Below are 19,670 nucleotides of genomic sequence, written 5' to 3' on the forward strand. Positions count from 1 at the left end.
TGGTTTCCTCCTTTTTTTGATGGGACTGCAGTCCAGTCGGGCGCATATAGTATAGAATAGATAGATATATCTAGGATTAGCTTGCCCTCCATTGGTGCATTTTTAGTTGCTAACCCCGCCCTCTTGTCATGTCACATGATCTAGCCTAGCTTTACTTTGCGGTTCAGTGTTTGGTAAATTACATAGCACAATTTTGTTATTTTCCTACAGGTTCTTTAGCGATTAGTCCCACCTGGCTAAGGTGCAATGTCGTCGTGGGGACAAGGCGACAGACGGCCTCAACTCAAACGGAGGGTAAGTGGCTAGCAAGCTACCATTAGTTGGCTAGTGAGCTAGTTAGCTGGCTAACTGTTATTAGATAGCTAGCTAACATTAGCCTCATTCAGTTTAATTCTAGCTATCCTAACTAGCTAGATAATAAACTAGCTATGACTATAGTCATCTTTGTAGCTACCCTAACTAACGCTAGCTATTAACCGGATAGCTAGCTATTGTATATGTAGTAAGCAAATTGTGAGTGTGTAACGTTAGCGAACTCAAATTTCAAGGAATGGCTAGGTGAAGAGCTGAAATTAGCTAGTTATGATACTAATAGCTGGCTAACTGTAAATCTCCTTTAGTCGTGTTAAACCTCTTCGACCATTTCGAAGACCAGCACCATACCCCGTGAGAGAAGACAGGATGAACGACCACAAATACTCTGTAGTGGTAGTTAACATTAAGTTACAGCTTGCAAGTTATCAAAATTGTTAGATCGTTATCAATATAGCTAACGTTAGCTAGACAGTCTGCCAACATCCCGTGGTTGACTGTTCATAAATGTTAATGGCAGGTTGGAGGAATGATGGTGAGGTGACGCACCGAAACATGACTGCAAAGGTTTTGTATTATTACACCATAATCTGCTAGATGCAGTACTTGGGGTGTTATGCTGTCCGCTCCATTTTTAAGAATGAAGTAGACACACCTGTGTGTAGGAAAGGGTGAAAAACTCCAGGCCTAGTAAGATTTTTGTTTACTGTAACATTTTTACTTTGAGAACAGAGCTTGACATGTTGGTGTATCACTGATACAGGACGCAGGCCTATACTACACAACACCGATATAAATGCAACATGTAAAGTGTTGGTCCCATGTTTCATGAGCTGGAAAAAAAAGCTTATTTCACTCAGTTTTGCACGCATTTGTTTTCATACTTGTTAGTGAGCATTTTTCCTATGCCAAGATAATCCATTCACCTGACTGTTGTGGCATATCAAGAAGCTGATTAAACAGCATGATAATTACACAGATCTACCTTGTGTTGGGGACAAAAGGCCACTCAAAAATTTGAACTTTTGTCACACAAAACAATACCACCGATTTCTCTTGTTTTGAGGGAGTGTGCAATTTGTATGCTGACTGCAGGAATGTCCGCCAGAGCTTTTGCCAGATAATTGAATGTTCATTTCTCTACCATAAGCCGCCTGCAACGTAATTTTAGAGAAATTGGCAGTACGTCAAACCGGGCTCACAACCGCAGACCATGTGTAACCATGCCAGCCCAGGACCTCCACATCCATCTTCACCTGCGGGATCGTCTGAGACCAGCCACCTGAAAAGCTGATGAAACTGTGGGTTTGCACAACCGAAGAAGTTCTGCACAAACTGTCAGAAGGAAGCTCATCTGCGTCCTTGTCATCTTCACCAGGGTCTTGACCTGACTAAAGTTTGGTGTCGTAACCAACTTCAGTGAGCAAATGCTCACCTTTGATGAATGCTGGAGAACTGTGCTCTTCATGTTTGAATCCTGTTTTCAACTGTACCGGGCATATGGCAGACTGCATGTATGGTGTTGTGTGGGCAAGCTGTTTTCAGATATCAACAGAGTGCCCTATGGTGATGGATGGGGTTATGGTATAGGCAGGCATAAGCTAGGGACAGCAAGCACAATTGCAGTTTATCGATGGCAATTTGAATGCCCAGAGATACCGTGACGAGATCCTGAGGCCCATTGTCATGCTATTCATCCGCCGCCATCACCACATTTCAGCATAATGCATGTTGCAAGGATCTGTAAACAATTCCTGGAAGCTGAACATGTCGCAGTTCTTCCATGGCCTGCATACTGCATACCATACATGTCGCCCATTGAGCATGTTTCAGTATGATTGCTCTGGATTGACGTGTACAAACAGCGTGTTTCAGTTCCTGTCAATATCCAGCAACTTCGCACAGCCATGGAAGAGGAGTGGGACAACTTTCCACAGGCCACAGTCAACAGCCTGATCAACTCTTTTCAAAGGAGATGTTGTGCTGCGTGAGGCAAATGGTCACACCAGATACTGACTGGTTTTCTCATACACGGCCAACTTTTTTTTAAGGTATCGTTGACCAACAGATGCATATCTGTATTCCCAGTCTTGTGAAATCCATAGATTAGGGCCTAATGAATTTCTTTATATTGACTGATTTCCTTATGAACTGTAACTCAGTAAAATCTTAGAAATTGTTGCATGTTTTATTTTTTTTGTGTGTGTAGTATGGTGCATATGTCTTTGCCATTGTGAGGTGGCAGAACGGAGTATTCTGGTTGGGGTGTAGTGTTTAGCATAGCCTGAAGGTAGGGAGGGGCAGTTCCTCTTGCTGCTCCTTAGGCAAGCACCATGGTCTTGTGGTTGCGAGCTTCAACTGGAAACTAGTGGAGTGTGCGGAGGAGCGGGTGACACAACAGAGTTTAGGAAGGTTGAACACAAGGATTGCTGCAGCGTTCTGGATATGTTTCAGGGGTTTGATGGCACTAGTGGGGAGCCCAGCCAACAGTGAGTTGCAGTAGTCTAGATGAGAGATGACAAAGGCCTGGAGTAGGACCTGCACAGCTTCCTGTGTGAGGTGGTGTCGTACGAGGAGCTGGAGCGAGTCACTGCTTTGATGTTTGCAGAGAGCGACAGGGTGTTGTCCCGGGTCACGCCAAGGTTCTTTGCACTCTGGGAGGGGGCCACTGGAGTTGCCAACTGTGATGGAGAGGTCTTGTTGCGGGCAGGCCTTCGCCGGGAGGAAGAGCAGCTCCGTTTTGTTGAGCTTAAGGTGGTGGGCCGAAGTCCAAGCTAAGATATCTGCCAGGCACGCAGGTGGGTTTCGACACCTGGTTGTCAGGGGGATAATTGGTTTTATGGTCATCCACATAGCAATGATAGAAGAGGCCGTGTGAGGATATGACAGCCGAGTAGGGTTGGGGTTAAGAAGATGGTTCTGAGAGGGATAGTGAGGGACTGCTCTCTGTGAAGGGACACTTTCATAGGGGTCGATGTTGGTCTCTTGAGGGGCTCTGGACATTTTGAAGTCAGAAGGGGTGCAGCCAGTGGTCAGGGATGAGAAATGGAAGACTGTTTCCAGAGATGATCGGGATGAGTGGTTGGGGTCGATCGGGCAGGTTGTCGGGTGGCTGGACCGCACTAGTCTCATGATTTCATCTGGATAGAGAGGGGAGAAAGAGGTCAATGTGTGTTGTAGTTTTGTGTGAGTGGGACCAGTGGATTCTAGGCTGAGTGAATGAGGAGCAGATGTCGTCAACCTTTTTTTTCCAAAGCGGTTGACCAAGTCATCCCTAAAGGTTCGGAGTGGAGGATTGAGGGAGGAAGGTGGGAGTTTCTTGTGGTTCGAGGCAGAAGCTTGTGATAGAAAGTGGCTTTAGCAAAGTATACAGAAGAGAATGTAGAGAGGAGGGAGTGAAAGGATGATAGGTCTTCTGGAAGTTTAGTTTTCCTTAATTTTCGCTCTGCTGTCCGCAGCCCTTTTCTGTAAGCTTGCAATTAGTCACTCACCCACTGGGCACACACTGGTTGATCAATGTTGGTTCCACGTCATTATTAACAATTTTGGAGCTTAGGCCACCAGGTATTCCCAGGCGGTCTCCCATCCCAGTACTAACCAGGACCGACTCTGAACAGGTGTGTTCAGGGTCGTATGGCCACCAGCTTATTCTTTTAACTTAGTTTTCTCCCCAAATTAGGCCCCTTGGCTCATCTCTGCGGCGACTCAATGGGCTCGAAGGTCGAGTCATGCGTCCTCTGAAACATGACCTGGCTGGCCGCCTACTTATCACATTGCTCGCTTAACACGGATGTCAGCCGTACCAATGTGTCGGAGGAAACACTGTTCGACTGATGAATCGTTATAAGCTTGCAGGCGCCCGGCCCTGCCACAAGGTGTCTCTAGAGCACAATGAGCCAAGGAATTCCCCACCGGCCAAACCCTCCCCTACCCCGGACGGCGCTGGGACAATTCTGTGTCCTCCTATGGGACTCCCGGTCACATCCAGTTGTGACACAGCCTATGATCGAACCCCAGGTTGTGGTGGCACTTCAGCACTTCATTGCAGTGCTTTTGACCTCTGCGCCATCCAGGACCTTTGTCATTGAAATGACTTGATTCAATGTTGAATTGCTGTCTGTGCCCAGTGGGCAGCCAGCAAGGGGAGGGGACATTGAGTCATAGGATGCAGAGTAGGAGGGGGGCAGAGCAATGATTCAGATGGTACATGACCATCACTTCATGCATGAATGTGTTACTCTTTCAGTCATGAGGAGTTAGACCAACAGCATGACTACTCCGGTAACAACGTGGACTATGAAGGATATCAACAAAATGGTAAGCTCACATTTCTCTTATGTGGTTTATCAACAAAATGTTTTTATTTGCCAAGAACTGGTTTAGAAAATGTCTTCTCTCACCCCTCAGCTTCTCTCAAGGTTTTACAATCCAGCTGACAACCGTAGTGCCCTCTACCAGCGGTTCTACAAGCAACTTCACAAGGCACCTGCTGGCTGTGTGGTCCTGTCTATGAGCAACAAGAGCATGCGAGTACCTCACCTTCAAGCAAATAGGGAATAGCCATGGGTATGCTTTTGCAAATTTTCTTTGCCCTTGTTGTAAATGGAGGTGGGTGTTTTGTTTCTCCAGGAGTGAGGATGAAGATTTCAGCAATTGTGGTGATTGTGTGTGTGAAGAGGAATGAAAAGACCCCTACTCCTGTTGGATCACTTTTGTGAGAGTTTAACAGTAATAGTCAAGAATAACTACAATGCCTTCAGAAAGTATTCATAACCCTTGACTTATTCCACATTTTGTTGTTACAGCCTCTATTCAAAACGTATTAAACATTTTCCTCATCAACCTACCCACAATACCCTAGAATGACAAAGTGAAAACATGTTTTTAAAATTGTTGCTTATTTATTGAGAATGAAAAACTGATATATAATTTACATAAGTATTCACAGCCCTGCGTCAATACATGTTAGAATCGCCTTTTGCATTTACACCTGTGATTCTTTCTGGGTACGTCTAAGAGCTTTGAACACCTGGATTGTACAATATTTGCTCACTATTCTTTTCAAAATTCTTCAAGATTTTGGTGGTTGATGAATGCTAGACAACAATTTTAATGTCTTGCCATAGATTTTCTAGCATAGATTTTCTAGCATATTTTAAGTCAACTGTAACTAGGCCACTCAGGAACATTCACTATCTTCAGTGTAGATTTGACCTTGTGTTTTAGGTTATTGTTCTGCTGAAAGGGGAATTAATCTCCCAGTGTCTGGTGGAAAGCAGACTGAACCAGGTTTTCTTCTTGGATTTTGCCTGTGCTTAGCTCCATTTCTATTCTGAAAAACTCCCGAGTCCTTAACGATTACAAGCATACCCATAACATGATTCAGCCACCACAATGCTAGAAAATATGGAGTGGTACTCAGTAATGTGTTGTGTTGGATTTGCCCCAAACATAACACTTTCTATTCACGGTCAAAAGTTAATTGCTTTGCCACATTTTTTGCAGTATTACTTTAGTGCTTTATTGCACACACAATGCGTGTTTTAGAATATTTGTATTCGGGTCTGGCTTCCTCCTCACTCTGTCAACTATTTTGCTGTCGCCCTTAACTCACCTGATTACTTAATCAAGGGCTATGTATAATTAGTTGAAATACATGGAACGCCCGGGATCCCCGAAGAGAGGTTGGGAGAATCACTGATCTGAATGGTTAAAGTGCTACCACTCACTTACACGCTACCCATGTCTTTCTCTCCAGGTTGGCTGGAAAATGTAAGATCTATTTTTAGGAACAGCCTCCCTGTTGTCCTCACAATCACTGATAAATGAGAATTTTCTCATGCATACATTTCATCTCTCTTCCTAAAAAAAAATATAGAAGACGATACAAATCTAAATTGCACCCATTTAAACCTGAGACTGACTAACGCTATAGTTAGGGATTGTTCGATTTCCCATCATATGCCAGCTTGATGTTTTGTTGAAGATGCATATTTCGTTGATTTCTTGACATGCCCATCAGTAACGTTAATTCAGACATTCACCACAGACACTCTACAGAACAAATCGACGGCAACATAAGTGTTGTGCAAACTAAAAATCTCTTGGAGTAAAAACATGTCAACTCATGCAATGCATGTTTCTACTTTTCTGTTCTACTTGTTCTTATTGCACTCTGGGGGGAAAAAAATATTTTCTTTCATTCTCTTCCTGTTCAATCTCAAGGTCTGACAAGCGAATATTGTTCCCGTTTGCCGAGCCGATGTAGCGTTGAAATGCATGTCTATTCAACTAGACAAACCTGGGATATTTCATGGAGTGGGATGAATGAGTTGTACTTTAAACTCACAAAACTAAATTGAATGGAGACTGAAGATCCATTGACCTATGGCAGTTTTTGTTTTCCTCGCAGTCACTGAGATTATTTTCGTACATAAATTTGAACTTTCTCTCCATTAAAAAAAAGACCATACGAATCCATACGGCTTCCATTAAAGATCCGTTAAGTCTCTGTAGAGCTTATACACTCAAAACAATCTGCATTTTCAAATGGAACTTCTGGTAACCTTATATTGTAACGTTAGGTTTTAATTTTGTACAGTAAGTAACCTGCTTTAGCAATGCTTTGGTAGCTACTTACACGTGTAAATAGTAGTAACAGGACAGAATTCGCTGTCATTCTTAAATGCAAACATATAATCAATTCCATGCTGAAAAGTTTGACACTCACAAATATAAGAATGTTAGTTGAATATAGCCTACCAAAAAATGCCCAGCCTAAACCCTATCTACTGATATTTTTTATTTTCCTCAGTGTGCTATGAAGTTGTATGTTCTCTCAATGTTAAATACTGTAAACCCGAATGTCCTATTCAATGACATCTTTACACTGTTAACTCATCTTGGTACTTGTGGACAAAAAATGTATGCATACTGTATTTTGAAGTTGTCACCCCTGCCAAAAAGCATTGCTGAGCAGGAAACACCTACATACTGACTGGTGCCAAACGTTTTGTGGAGAAATTGAATATGTGCAATGTTAATCGACAATAGTCTGTGTTAATGAAGCAGAGGTTTAAGTTTTATTAGTCGCATGGTGTACACTGTCCAATGAAATGTATACGTGCAGGTTCCTTCTGGACAATGCAACAACAATAAGAAAAGATAAGAATAGGATCATAAAGTAAATGGCTCAGTAAAATAGATTAAACATTCATCACAAGTATTGCTATGATATGTGCCTGTTGTGTGCTTCAAGAGACCTCACTGTCCCACCCTCTTCAACATTCTATATTACTCACAGTAGACAAGTGGTTTGAATGACAATTGTAACTGGTCAGTATATGCTGTTCGTGCTCTTTCAACACTGTGGTAAGATGTTTAAGAACACACAAACGATAAGCATGTTTACAATAAATGCACATCAGCAAATAACGAACTCAAAGCTTTATTGAATCAACCTATCACATCCATTTTTACCATATTAGGCCTATGGTTAAATCAAGCTATCCTGCTCTTCACTGGTCACTTAACTACAAATTGATAAGAGTTACGATTCAGTTTAGGTGTGGTTGTTGACTCCAGGCCTGCACATGCTGCTGCAGAGCTGCTCCTCGCGTCATGTCTGTGTACCCCTCGGTCTGTGTGCAGAAGTCAATAACCAGCTTTCTTCTCTTTCAAAGGGATTACCCCAAACCGATAGGTCACTGTTTGCAGGACCACGGCCTCTCCGTGGAAATGATTTACCTGCAGGCGGAGTCGGGCCTGACCCGGGCCCTACAAGATCTCCGCTCCGACGGTTCCCCCTTATGTATTCTCGTCGAATAGACCAATGTAGCTCTGTCCTCGTGCACAGTAATCATATTTTCACAATCCCGCAAGTAAGTCCCCACAGTCACCTGCCCGCTTTTAACAAAGCAATTACAATGCATCTATAAAAGAACAATAATACCCCAAACCAAACATTCCTGATAATGATCGTAAATAGACAATTTGAGGGCAAAGAACATGACATGTTTCCATGGCGATTTAGTTCCGTTCTGTGGTTGTCCTCAGAACTCAGTGGTTCACAGTCAGTGGTTCACAGTTAAGGCCGCCTCATCAAAGGCTCTCACATTATACTTCCATAAATAGCTTTATTCACCAAAATATGAATTTAGGTTTGAAATAATTCACACACATATGCAGTCACATTAGACCGGTATAAATCGCTTGATATAAATCTGCAGGAAATGTCAAACTAACAGAGGGTGACAATGACCATTCTTAAATTGTATTTGGCTTATACAATTATAAATAGCTTCTTAGAGGTGTACTATACAGCTTAGAAATATCTGAAATAGCTCTAGGTTTACCTTTTTTAATAAAAAATATTTAGTGCAGGGACGTGAGGTCATATTCAATTATTAAACGAGAATCATCTGTGAAAAAGGAAGATCCTATTTTGTATACACTGAATGTGGCCAAAACATCCACTTACCAGTTGACAAGTAACTTTACAGCTTCAAACAAGGTTCCAAAAAAATTCTCATTATGTATCATGTCCCTTTCATTTAGTGGTGCCATTTTATTATAACATGTATCATATACAGTGCATTTGGAAAAGTATTCAGACCCAATTACTTTTTCCACATTTTACAGCCTTATTCTAAAATGGACTTAATACACCCCCCCCCTCCCCTCCCCTCCTCGATCTACACACCATACCCCATAATGAAAAAGTGAAGAAATGCTATGGGACCTAAACTTGAACTCAGGTATCGTGTTTCCATTGATCATCCTTGATGTTTCTACAACTGTCTATATAAGGTCCCACAGTTGAAAGTGCATGTCGGAGCAAAAACCAAGCCACGAGTTCAAAGGAATTGTCCGTAGCGCTCCGAGACAGGATTGTGTCGATGCACAGATCTGGGGATGGGTACTAAAGCATTTCTGCAACATTCAAATCCAATTTTATTGGTCACGTGTGCCAAATCCAACAGGTGTAGACCTTACAGTGAAATGCTTACTTACACGCCCTTAACCAACGATGCAGTTAAGAAAATACCTACAGTTTTTTATTTTTTAAGTAAGAGATAAGAAAAACAAAAAATTGAAGGTCCCCAAGAACACAGTGGCTTCCATCATTCTTAAATGGAAGAAGTTTGGAACCACCAAGACTCTTCCTAGAGTTGGTTGCCCAGCCAAACTGAGCAATCGGGGGAGAAGGGCCCTGGTCAGGGAGGTTGTCCTTCTGGAAGGTTCTACCATCTCCACAGAGGAACTCTAGAGCTCTGTCAGAGTGACCATCAGGTTCTTGGTCACCTCCCTGATGAAAGCCCTTCTTCCCCGATTGCTCAGTTTGGCCGGGCGGCCAACTCTAGGAAGAGTCTCGTGGTTCCAAACTTCTTCCATTTAAGAATGATGGAGGCCACTGTGTTCTTGGGGGCCTTCAATGCTGCAGATACCCTTCCCCAGATCTGTGCCTCGACGCAATCCTGTCTCGAAGCTCTACGGACAATTAATTTGACCGCATTGCTTGGTTTTTTTCTCTGACATGCACTCAACTGTGGGACCTTATATAGACAGGTGTGTGCCTTTCCAAATCATGTCCAATCAATTGAATTTACCACAGGTGGACTCCAAGCAAGTTGTAGAAACATCTCAAGAGTGATCAATGGAAACAGGATGCAGCTGAGCTCAAATTCAAGTCTCCTAGCAAAGGGCCTGAATACTCATGTAAAATAAAGTATTTTTGTGATTTTTTTATACTTCAGCAAAAATGTCTAAACCTGTTTTCCCTTTGTCGTTATGGGGTATTGTGTGTACATTGAAGGGGGGGGAGAATGTAACACAATGTGGAATAAGTCAAGGGGTCTGAATGCACTGTATAAACTGAAGCTGGGCTATATAATCATGAACAACAGCCTATATGGAGGAATTTCTTAAATTCTATATTATGAACAAATACTATTTAAAAGTAGTTGAAAACCTTCAAAGAAGTTATCCTAATTATTCTCTTAAAATATTTGGAATTTGTTTTGCTATCCACCACATCCGTACCTGCTTTAAAAATATGCCATTGTTAAAGGCCTAGCTAGAGCATAATATTTGATGTATATCCTAAACTCACAAATAATCTTCAAAGATGCCCTTATTTCATCTACCTAAAACAAAGATATCATTTAAACAATATTTCAAATAATATATCTGTACATTGAAATAACAAAATAATGTATAGTATTTCAGTGGATTTTCATTTTGTGATATCTGCAGGTACAAATGATTTAACATGGCAATTCTGACATTTTGCTTTGCAATTTTCCATTTCTGTCGAGTTTGTCACAATTGCGCTGATGGGAAAGTTTGACGTAGGTTAATTTGAACCATATGTCATAAAGGTGCAGTGATTGGTTAAAATTGTGGGCCCTCTTTTTGTAATGAGGTTCTGACACTTATGCGGTAGCCTAATATTTTGGTGATTTTACATTTTTATGAGATAATAGTGCGGTGATCGGTCAAATTTGCAAGCCCTCACGTAATATGCGGGGAGTTCTAAGTAAATGTATGACTTTTTTTTTTTAAATTTTGTCAATTTATTAAAGAGTACAAAATCTGTTTTGAACACGTGCTTTGCACAGACACACATCACATCATTCCCAATCTACTGCAAATCTTCCAATAAATTGCATTAAGCTTTCAGTGAAAAAAAAACAATAGGCAATCACCATTGTCATGCATTGATTTTTCACTTGACCCCAAAATTAAACCCCATATAAAGAGAAACCGGAAGAAGTGGAACATAACAGAGCAAAGCAAAGTATGATTCACTTGTAGAATATTTTTACTTTGACCTTCAAACCCCTCTTCTTCTAGTCCATCGCAACATGCCCAAGGACCATGCCATGGACTTTGTGATGGCGGAGAATGGCCGTGGGCTTGGGAAGCAGATGCAGCAGAAGGACCCTGCAGAAACGGGGGCGCGCGGGCGGTCGAGCTTGTGGATGACTACCTAGAAAGGGAGAAGGTGGAGAAGCATGCTGTGCCCTCTGACACGCGCCAGCTGCTCTTCTTCCTGGCCGATGGAGTCCACCTGTACCCTGAGGAGCTGAGCACCATTGCAAAGTATCTCCACAACCGCCAGGACCATCTGCAAGGTGCAGCCACACAACCATAGTGTACATATGCACAGTACAGTCTTTTTTATTTAGGACAGTGAATGATACACTACATGACCCAAAGTATGTGGAAACTTGCTCATCGAACATCTCATTCCAAATTCATTGGCATTAATATGGAGTTGGTGCCTCCTTTGCTGCTATAGCATCCTTCACTCTTCTAGTAAGGCTTTCCAATAGCTGTTGGAACATTGCTGCGGGGACTTGAGTCCATTCAGCCACGAGCATTAGTGAGGTCTGGCTCGCAGTTGGCGTTCCAATTCATCCCAAGGTGTTCGATGGGGTAGAGGTCCGTTTCTGTGCAGGCCAGTCAAGTTCTAACACACCGATCTCTAAAAAACATTGCTGTATGGACCTCGCTTTGTGCACGGGGGCATTGTCATGATGAAACAGGAAAGGGCCTTGCCAAACTATTGCTACGAAGTTGGAAGCACAGAATCATCTAGAATGTCATTGTATGCTGTAGCATTAATATTTCCTTTCAGTGGAACTAAGGAGCCTGACCCCAAAACAGCCCCAGACCATTATTCCTCATCCACCAAACTTTACAGTTGGCACTATGCATTCGGACAGGTAGTGTTCTCCTGGAATCCTCCAAACTCAGATTTGTCTGTCGGACTGCCAGATGGTGAAGCGCGATTCATCACTCCAGAGAACACGTTTCACCTGCGCCATAGTCCAATGGCGGAGAGCTTTACACCACTCCAGCCGACACTTGGCATTGTGCATGGTGATCTTAAGCTTGTGTGTGGCTGCTCGGCCATGGAAACACATTTCATAACGCTCCAGGCGAACAGTTCCTGTGCTGACGTGCTTCCAGAGGCAGATTGGAACTGATAAGTGAGTGTTTCAACCGAGGACAGACTGTTTTTACGCGCTTCAGCACTCAGGATTCCTGTTCTGTGAGCTTGTGTGGTCTACCACTTCGCGGCTGAGCCATTGTTGCTCCTAGACGTTTCCACTTCCCAATAACAGCACTTACAGTTGACCGGAGCAGCTCTAGCAGGGCAGAAATTTGATGAACTGACTTGTTGGAAAGGTAGCATTCTATGACGGTGCCACTTTGAAAGTCACTGAGGTCTTTAGCAAGGCCATTCTACTGACAATGTTTGTCTATGGAGATTGCATGGCTGTGTGCTTGACTTTATGTACCTGTCAGCATCGGGTGTGGCTGAAATAGTTGAATCCACTAAATTGATGGGGTGTCCACATTACTTTTTGTAAATATAGTGTATATCCTTATTTGCTTATACTTAATGTGATTATTGCTTGTCTCTAACTACACCATGCATTGTCATTATGTAGTGGAGATGTTGTATTTGTAGACTATCCTAGGAAAGTGACAATGCTGAGTTATAGTAACTGTATTTTTAGGATATAATACTCTCCTATATTGGGTTTTTCTGTTTTGTTCTCTTTCTCTCAGCCACGTCCACTGAGACATCTGATGGCCCCCTTCCTGAGAGGACGAAGATGTTGCCTCCTGGTTTAGGGAAACCCCCACCGCTGCTACCCACCCCTTCAGGCCCTCGTGGCAGAGAGACACCTCCTGGGATGAGAGAAATAACTGTTATAAAACTAGAAATGTTCTACAGGACAAATGGGCATTAGATGGCAAATGTCTAAAATCAGACTCATGAGTCACTTGTTATAATTGTATATGTACATGTCGACAGTCTCTGATCTGTATCCTATCTAGGCCCATACCCCAAGACCAAGCCCCCTCCACTGCTGTCCATGCACCAGGGGTCACTTCCATTCAAATGAAATGGCCCCCCAGAGGGATCATGGTTCCACACCCCACTGGCGTGCCCCCACAGAACACTTTCTACCACACACTGGCCTCAGACCACAGAACACTGGCCGTCCTATCGCCTCAGACCACAGAACACTGGCCGTCCCTATCGCCTCAGACCACAGAACACTGGCCGTCCTATCGCCTCCTTCCACAGAACACTGGCCGTCCTATCGCCTCCTTCCACAGAACACTGGCCGTCCTATCGCCTCCTTCCACAGAACACTGGCCGTCCTATCGCCTCAGACCACAGAACACTGGCCGTCCCTATCGCCTCCTTCCACAGAACACTGGCCGTCCTATCGCCTCCTTCCACAGAACACTGGCCGTCCTATCGCCTCCTTCCACCGTCCTATCGCCTCCTTCCACAGAACACACTGGCTGTCCTATCGCCTCCTTCCACAGAACACTGGCTGTCCTATCGCCTCCTTCCACAGAACACTGGCTGTCCTATCGCCTCCTTCCACAGAACACTGGCTGTCCTATCGCCTCAGACCACAGAACACTGGCCGTCCTATCGCCACGGACCACAGAACACTGGCCGTCCTATCGCCACGGACCATAGAACACTGGCCGTCCTATCGCCACGGACCATAGAAAACTGACCGCCATGTTCTTTTCATTTCTTGATTTTTCTTTCTACATGTTGAATTGTCACTGTTCTTCAACACCCAGCAGGTAATTGACTGCACGGCGTATGTCTTCCCTCTTTGTGTCAGCAACACACAATACAAAACAGCAACGTTGATGTAACATGTCAATGTCCACAAATGTTATCCAACCATGTTTCTCTCTCCTGTCTGATCAGGTGGTCTCCCTAACACACCCAGGCGCTGAGAGAACATCATCTCTAGAACACCATGGACAGACGGCAGAAAGCATCAGGACTCATTGTCATACTGACCTGAGGAGTGGGATCTCCTTCAGCTCAGTGCCCTCTGCTGCCCCCTCAGGAACCCACACTAGCACTCCTCATCCAGAGCAATGAGTTGATAGAGGATCCATAGTTCAGCAAGCTGAAATGGAATATTGTGAGTTGCCTTTGACTATTTGGGAGTTCACAGCTCAATTTTTATGAGTGTGAGTTGACCCACTACTATGTTCAGGAGCCAGTCAGAACAAATGATCAGATTTTAAGTTTCATTCCCAGATTCTTTGTTTTATATTTGTCTGTTTTTGTATTTCTTTTAACTGGAAATTGTCTGTAAAATGTTATGCTAGTAATACATAACACAATAAAGGCTAAACAAGCCAAAATATCTATACTAATTTCCTCATAAAAGCAAGCATCTTCATGCATCAATCTTCTCTCATAACTTTGGCTGCTGTCTCCCTCAGTCAGAATGGCCTGTCTTTCCATCCCAGATTTGCCCTATGCTTAGGAGGATATGATGCCAATATGCTAGCGATTCAAGATAATCATGATATCCCGTGAATGTGTTAAATATGAAGGTGCTCTGAACATTGTAACATCCTGAGGCATTAACTTACCTAGTTCTCACAAAATACATTTTTATAATGTAAGTATTTGGTAATACTGGAATGAGCTGTTCTGAACAACAGTTTTTATTTCTGCTTCTTAGGCTCTGTATTGAAAATCAAAGTTTATTGTCCGTGTTCACAGATTTGCAGACGTTATCACAGGTGCAGCGCAATGCTTGTAACAGGCATTTTATTAGAAGAAAACTAATTCCATTTGAACTTTTTCAGTAGGTCTGAGTGAATGAATGTACTTTTCAAGAATGTTCATGTTAATTCCTTTTCTTGTATCATGATCAAATCATATTTTTACCATATTATACACAGTGTTTGGGACAGTATAGACAGTGTTGCTAAGCATTAGCTGGTTTCGGTTCTCTATTAGAAAACCTCAATATGACATGCCCATCCAAATGAAGAAGTTATTGTGGAGATGTTCCATAACCTCCAACCCAAACTCAGCACAAAAAGATATATCCTCTCACTGTCAACTGCATTTATTTTCAGCATACTTAATGTGTAAATATTTGTATGAACATAAGATTCAACAACAGACATAGACTGAACAACTTCCACAGTCATGTGACTAACAGAAATTGAATAATGTGTCCCTGAACAAAAGGGGGGGGATCAAAATCTAAAGTAATAGTGCATCTCCTCCTCATGGACTGCACCAGATGAGCCAGTTCTTGCTGTCATATGTTACCCCACTCTTCCACCAAGCACCTGCAAGTTCCCAGACATTTCTGGGCAGAATAGCCCTAGCCCTCCCCTCTGATCCGCCAGGTCCCAGACGTGCTCAATGGGATTGAAATCTGGGCTCTTTGCTGGCCATGGCAGAACACTGACATTCCTGTCTTGCAGGAAATCACACACAGAATGAGCAGTATGGCTGGTGGCATTGTCATACTGGAGGGTCATGTCAGGATGAGCCTGCAGGAAGGGTACCCCATGAGGGAGGAGGATGTCTTCAATGTAACACACAGCATTGAGATTGCCTGCAATGACAACAAGCTCAGTCTGATGATGCTGTGAGACACCGCCCCAGACCATGGCGGACCCTCCACCTTCAAATCGATCCCGCTCCAGAGTACAGGCCTCTGTGTAACGCTCATTCCGTCGACAATAAAGGCGAATCCGACCATCAGCCCTGGTGAGACAAAACCGCGATTCGTCAGTGAAGAACACTTTTTGCCAGTCCTGTCTGGACCAGCGACGGTGGGTTTGTGCCCATAGGCGATGTTGTTGCCAGTGATGTCTGGTGAGGACCTGCCTTACAAGCCTTCAGTCCAGCCTCTATCAGCCTATTGCGGACAGTCTGAGCACTGATGGAGGGATTGTGCATTCCTGGTGTAACTCGAGCAGTTGTTGTTGCCATCCTGTCCCGCAGGTGTGATGTTCGGATGTACCGATCCTGTGTAGGTGTTGTTATACGTGGTCTGCCACTGCGAGGACTATCGGCTGTCCATCCTGTCTCCCTGTAGCGCTGTCTTAGACGTCTCACAGTACGGACATTGCAATTTATTGCCCTGGCCACAGCTGCAGTTCTCATGCCTCCTTGCAGCATGCCTAAGGCACGTTCACGCAGATGAGTAGGGACACTGGGCATCTTTCTTTTGGTGTTTTTCAGAGTCAGTAGAAAGGCCTCTTTGGTGTCCTAAGTTTTCATAACTGTGACTGTAATTGCCTACCGTCTGTAAGCTGTTAGTGTCTTAACGACCGTTCCACAGATGCATGTTCATTAATTGTTTATGGTTCATTGAACAAGCATGTGAAACAGTGTTTAAACCCTTTGCAATGAAGAGCTGTGAAGTTATTTGGATTTGTACTAATTATCTTTGAAAGACAGGGTCCTGAAAAAGGGACATTTCTTTTTTTTGCTGAGTTTGTCAAACATGGATGAGATCAAATGTATCTTTTCCAACCTTAGGCAGTGGTACGTTGTAAAATCAATCAATTTTTTATCACTAGATGGTGCTATAGAGCCATTCAACTTTTATTTTTGAAACCACTGCATCACCAATATCAAATGTTTAGTCTTCTCTGAAATGAAAAGGCTAAAATCTATTATATCAGAAGTCCCAGTTGAAATGTTTTCATTGCTGTTTTGCCACAGGCCTGTAATATTTTTCATTATTTGCTTTCTTAGTAATTTCTTGTTCTGTATTAGTTTAAGTGGAAGAAGCACTGAACTCATAATTGAGATTACAGGGAAACAATCTTGTTACTGAAAATGCTCTGCAACAGATAAAGGTGCCAGACTTTTTGAGAATGAAATCAACTTCTCTTCAATTCTATTTTCATCCATTTCATGTTGTGCACCATGGCAACTGTATTATGTTTTGATTCTGTGGCATCAAAAAGTGTATTAATATGTACCCAGTCTGAACACCATTGAGGCTTACATGAGGACATAGGCAATAAATATTGTTTACCAATATAACAGTAATGATGGCTCTATTCAAAGTTTGAATCCAATAACTTTACTTTCAGAAAATGTCTATCAGTGCTGAGAAACAATGCTATTGTTGGCTTGAGATACAGACTGTATATGTATTTCCAGTATACTGTCGGTTGTACATTGCTAAAGAACAAGTTGTGGGGAAAAATCTACTACTGTTTGTTCTCATTTGGCTGTGTGTATTTGCAGGATGCACACGGTCATGGTTGGATTAGAGTTATTGTCTGTTGGTGGTAGGGTGTGATTGTGCTGTGAGTTTAGGAGTTAGTGGTGTGATCGTGGCACACAGAGTCCGTGTGACTGTATGAGTGGGTGGACATGTGTGGCCAGGCATGTTCACCAGTTGTTTGTCTCCAATTCCTGATCACAGGCCATCGGCTGCAGTTGTGAAGAATCCATCGACTCTCAAAGTATTAGCGAAATGTTTGCTTCATTTCACCAGCTGAGAAATGTTGATTGGAGCTTTTGTGGGAGAAGGGAAAACAAGCTGAGGAATGGCTAGACTGAAAGATGGATAATCAGATTGACCAATCAACTGCTTAAATACAAAAACAATTGCGCACATACCTCCAACTTTTAACCCATGTTTTTGCACATGTAAGCCTACATACAGGAAGCAATCATGTTGAGAACGGATTTTTTTTGTTGCACAGGAGGGCCCTCCCCTGAAGCCTACATATACTTTACTTTCCACTCCTGAGTTCACAATTGGATATCAATCAAAATGTATCACTATGACTATTCCTGGCACCGTTGTGTCAGAATTCACAGGATCTGATCTGCAGTTGGCTCTTAATGGGACGTGTTTCTTCGTTACCTTTACCCCACATTGGGCCTGTGTGTGCTGCTGTGAATGAGATCTTCATTAGGATCCTCCAGCCCCCCCGCCATTGCCACGGATGAGTGCCAGGTAGGCACTCTAACAGCCAAACATGTTGATAATTAGACCCCTGTTATTGGAAGGTGTTATCACAACCATTAACATTATAATGTGTGGGTATCTATAAGGGGTGGGGTTGATTGATTTGGGGTAGGTAGCTTTGTTTGTCGAGATTGATGCCCCTTTCTCATTTAAATGTCATGGAGGGTCAATCCGAAAGCCTCTATATTATGATTGAGCACGTGTCTCTGGTACATTTTGATCATGTGTACTGTATGACATGTATTATTGAGGGGAAATGTGCACTGTCGTCTGCATGTATTTGTGTCTCGTGGTATGAAGTGTGTGCATGGGATAAGAGTGAAGTCACCCAGTCTTTGACTCTCTCTCTCACACAAACACACAGTACAGAGAGATGAGAGGCTGTGTATTTTGTTTCCATCCATTCTACAAGACACATTTCCTTTTTTCCCCTCTGCCTTTTTGGCAAAAACATGCTTCTCTTTCTCTTTTTTTCCCTTCAGTTTTCCTCCCCAAAGTTGGTTGGCTTGACTGTGCCGCCATTCCTCAGTTCCTCAACATCAGCGACAGATCCGGCAAAGCCCCTGTGCACAAAAGGCTTTAATTGGGTTAAGTTTGTCCGCCACAGATAACATTTCTCTTTCTGTTGAGAATAAAACAAATTGCTGGCACTAATGGCACTGTTTAATGTAGCTCTTTATTATTATGGATGAAGGAAATTAGGAAGAGACTCCCTACAGAGAGCTGATGTCGTGGGAGTGAGTGCATTGTTGCAGCTCACCAGAAAATATTTTTGCTGGAGTGCCGTCATCCTTGCCTTTGCCTCCACTTCCCCCTTTCACTGCCAAAAAACACACATAACACACTTTTTAAACCCAGTATGGGACGAAATCCCATTGAATGTGCATTCACACAAAAGTCATGAATTGAGTGGCATATTCTAGGTGGGAGAAAATGAGGAAAAAGTTATAACTTAACAAACTGAAAACATAATAGATGGGGTCCGAAATTATTGAAACCCTTGATAAACATGATCAATAATATATACTGAGCTATATTCTACGCAAAAAGAAATGGGGAAATATTATTTTATACTAATACAATTGATAAGTGGAAGATTTTATTTTTTCCTAAAAGAAGTATGGGTAAAAATCATTGACACCCCTATAGATTCTTATAAATATAGTAGTCTGTTATTGGTAATGGTGCTAACCTCTCACCATTACCAATAACAGGGGAGGTTAGCATGTTTTGGAGCTATGATCTGTGTAATATTCTCTATCGTCATTATTCACGATTAATTTAGGATGATCTGTAATCATGGTAGCATCCACATTAATGTAGAAGTGTTTAGAAACATATTCTATTCTTATTTACAATAAAATGTACTCCCAAATGACCCAATACATTATTATTCATTTCTATTGGGCCAAAATAACCTGAAACACAATCAAAACAAACTGAAAATGCATCCAACAAGTTTGTATAGTCACAAGCGTAGTCATTGCATGCTGGGAATATAGGACCAAATACTAAACTTGTGACTACTTTATGTCTAAGAATCTT

The 19,670-nt window shown here is 42.7% G+C and overlaps 1 long non-coding RNA gene across 3 annotated transcripts; it reads left to right on the forward strand.

The window, feature by feature from the left end:
- Positions 1-94: 94 nt before the first annotated feature.
- On the forward strand, positions 95-13,082 carry LOC121840068. 3 transcript variants are annotated; one of them, XR_006079356.1, is made up of 6 exons: positions 95-294; positions 4,559-4,629; positions 4,720-4,878; positions 7,995-8,192; positions 11,167-11,447; positions 12,895-13,082. It is a non-coding gene; the product is annotated as an uncharacterized LOC121840068 (long non-coding RNA). The 3 variants fall into 3 exon arrangements; XR_006079357.1 differs by lacking the exon at positions 7,995-8,192 and having other exon boundaries at positions 99-294; positions 11,167-11,468; XR_006079355.1 differs by lacking the exon at positions 7,995-8,192 and having other exon boundaries at positions 103-294.
- Positions 13,083-19,670: the final 6,588 nt, after the last annotated feature.

The sequence above is a fragment of the Oncorhynchus tshawytscha genome, linkage group LG19 (genome assembly GCF_018296145.1).
Source record: "Oncorhynchus tshawytscha isolate Ot180627B linkage group LG19, Otsh_v2.0, whole genome shotgun sequence".
NCBI lineage: Eukaryota > Metazoa > Chordata > Actinopteri > Salmoniformes > Salmonidae > Oncorhynchus > Oncorhynchus tshawytscha.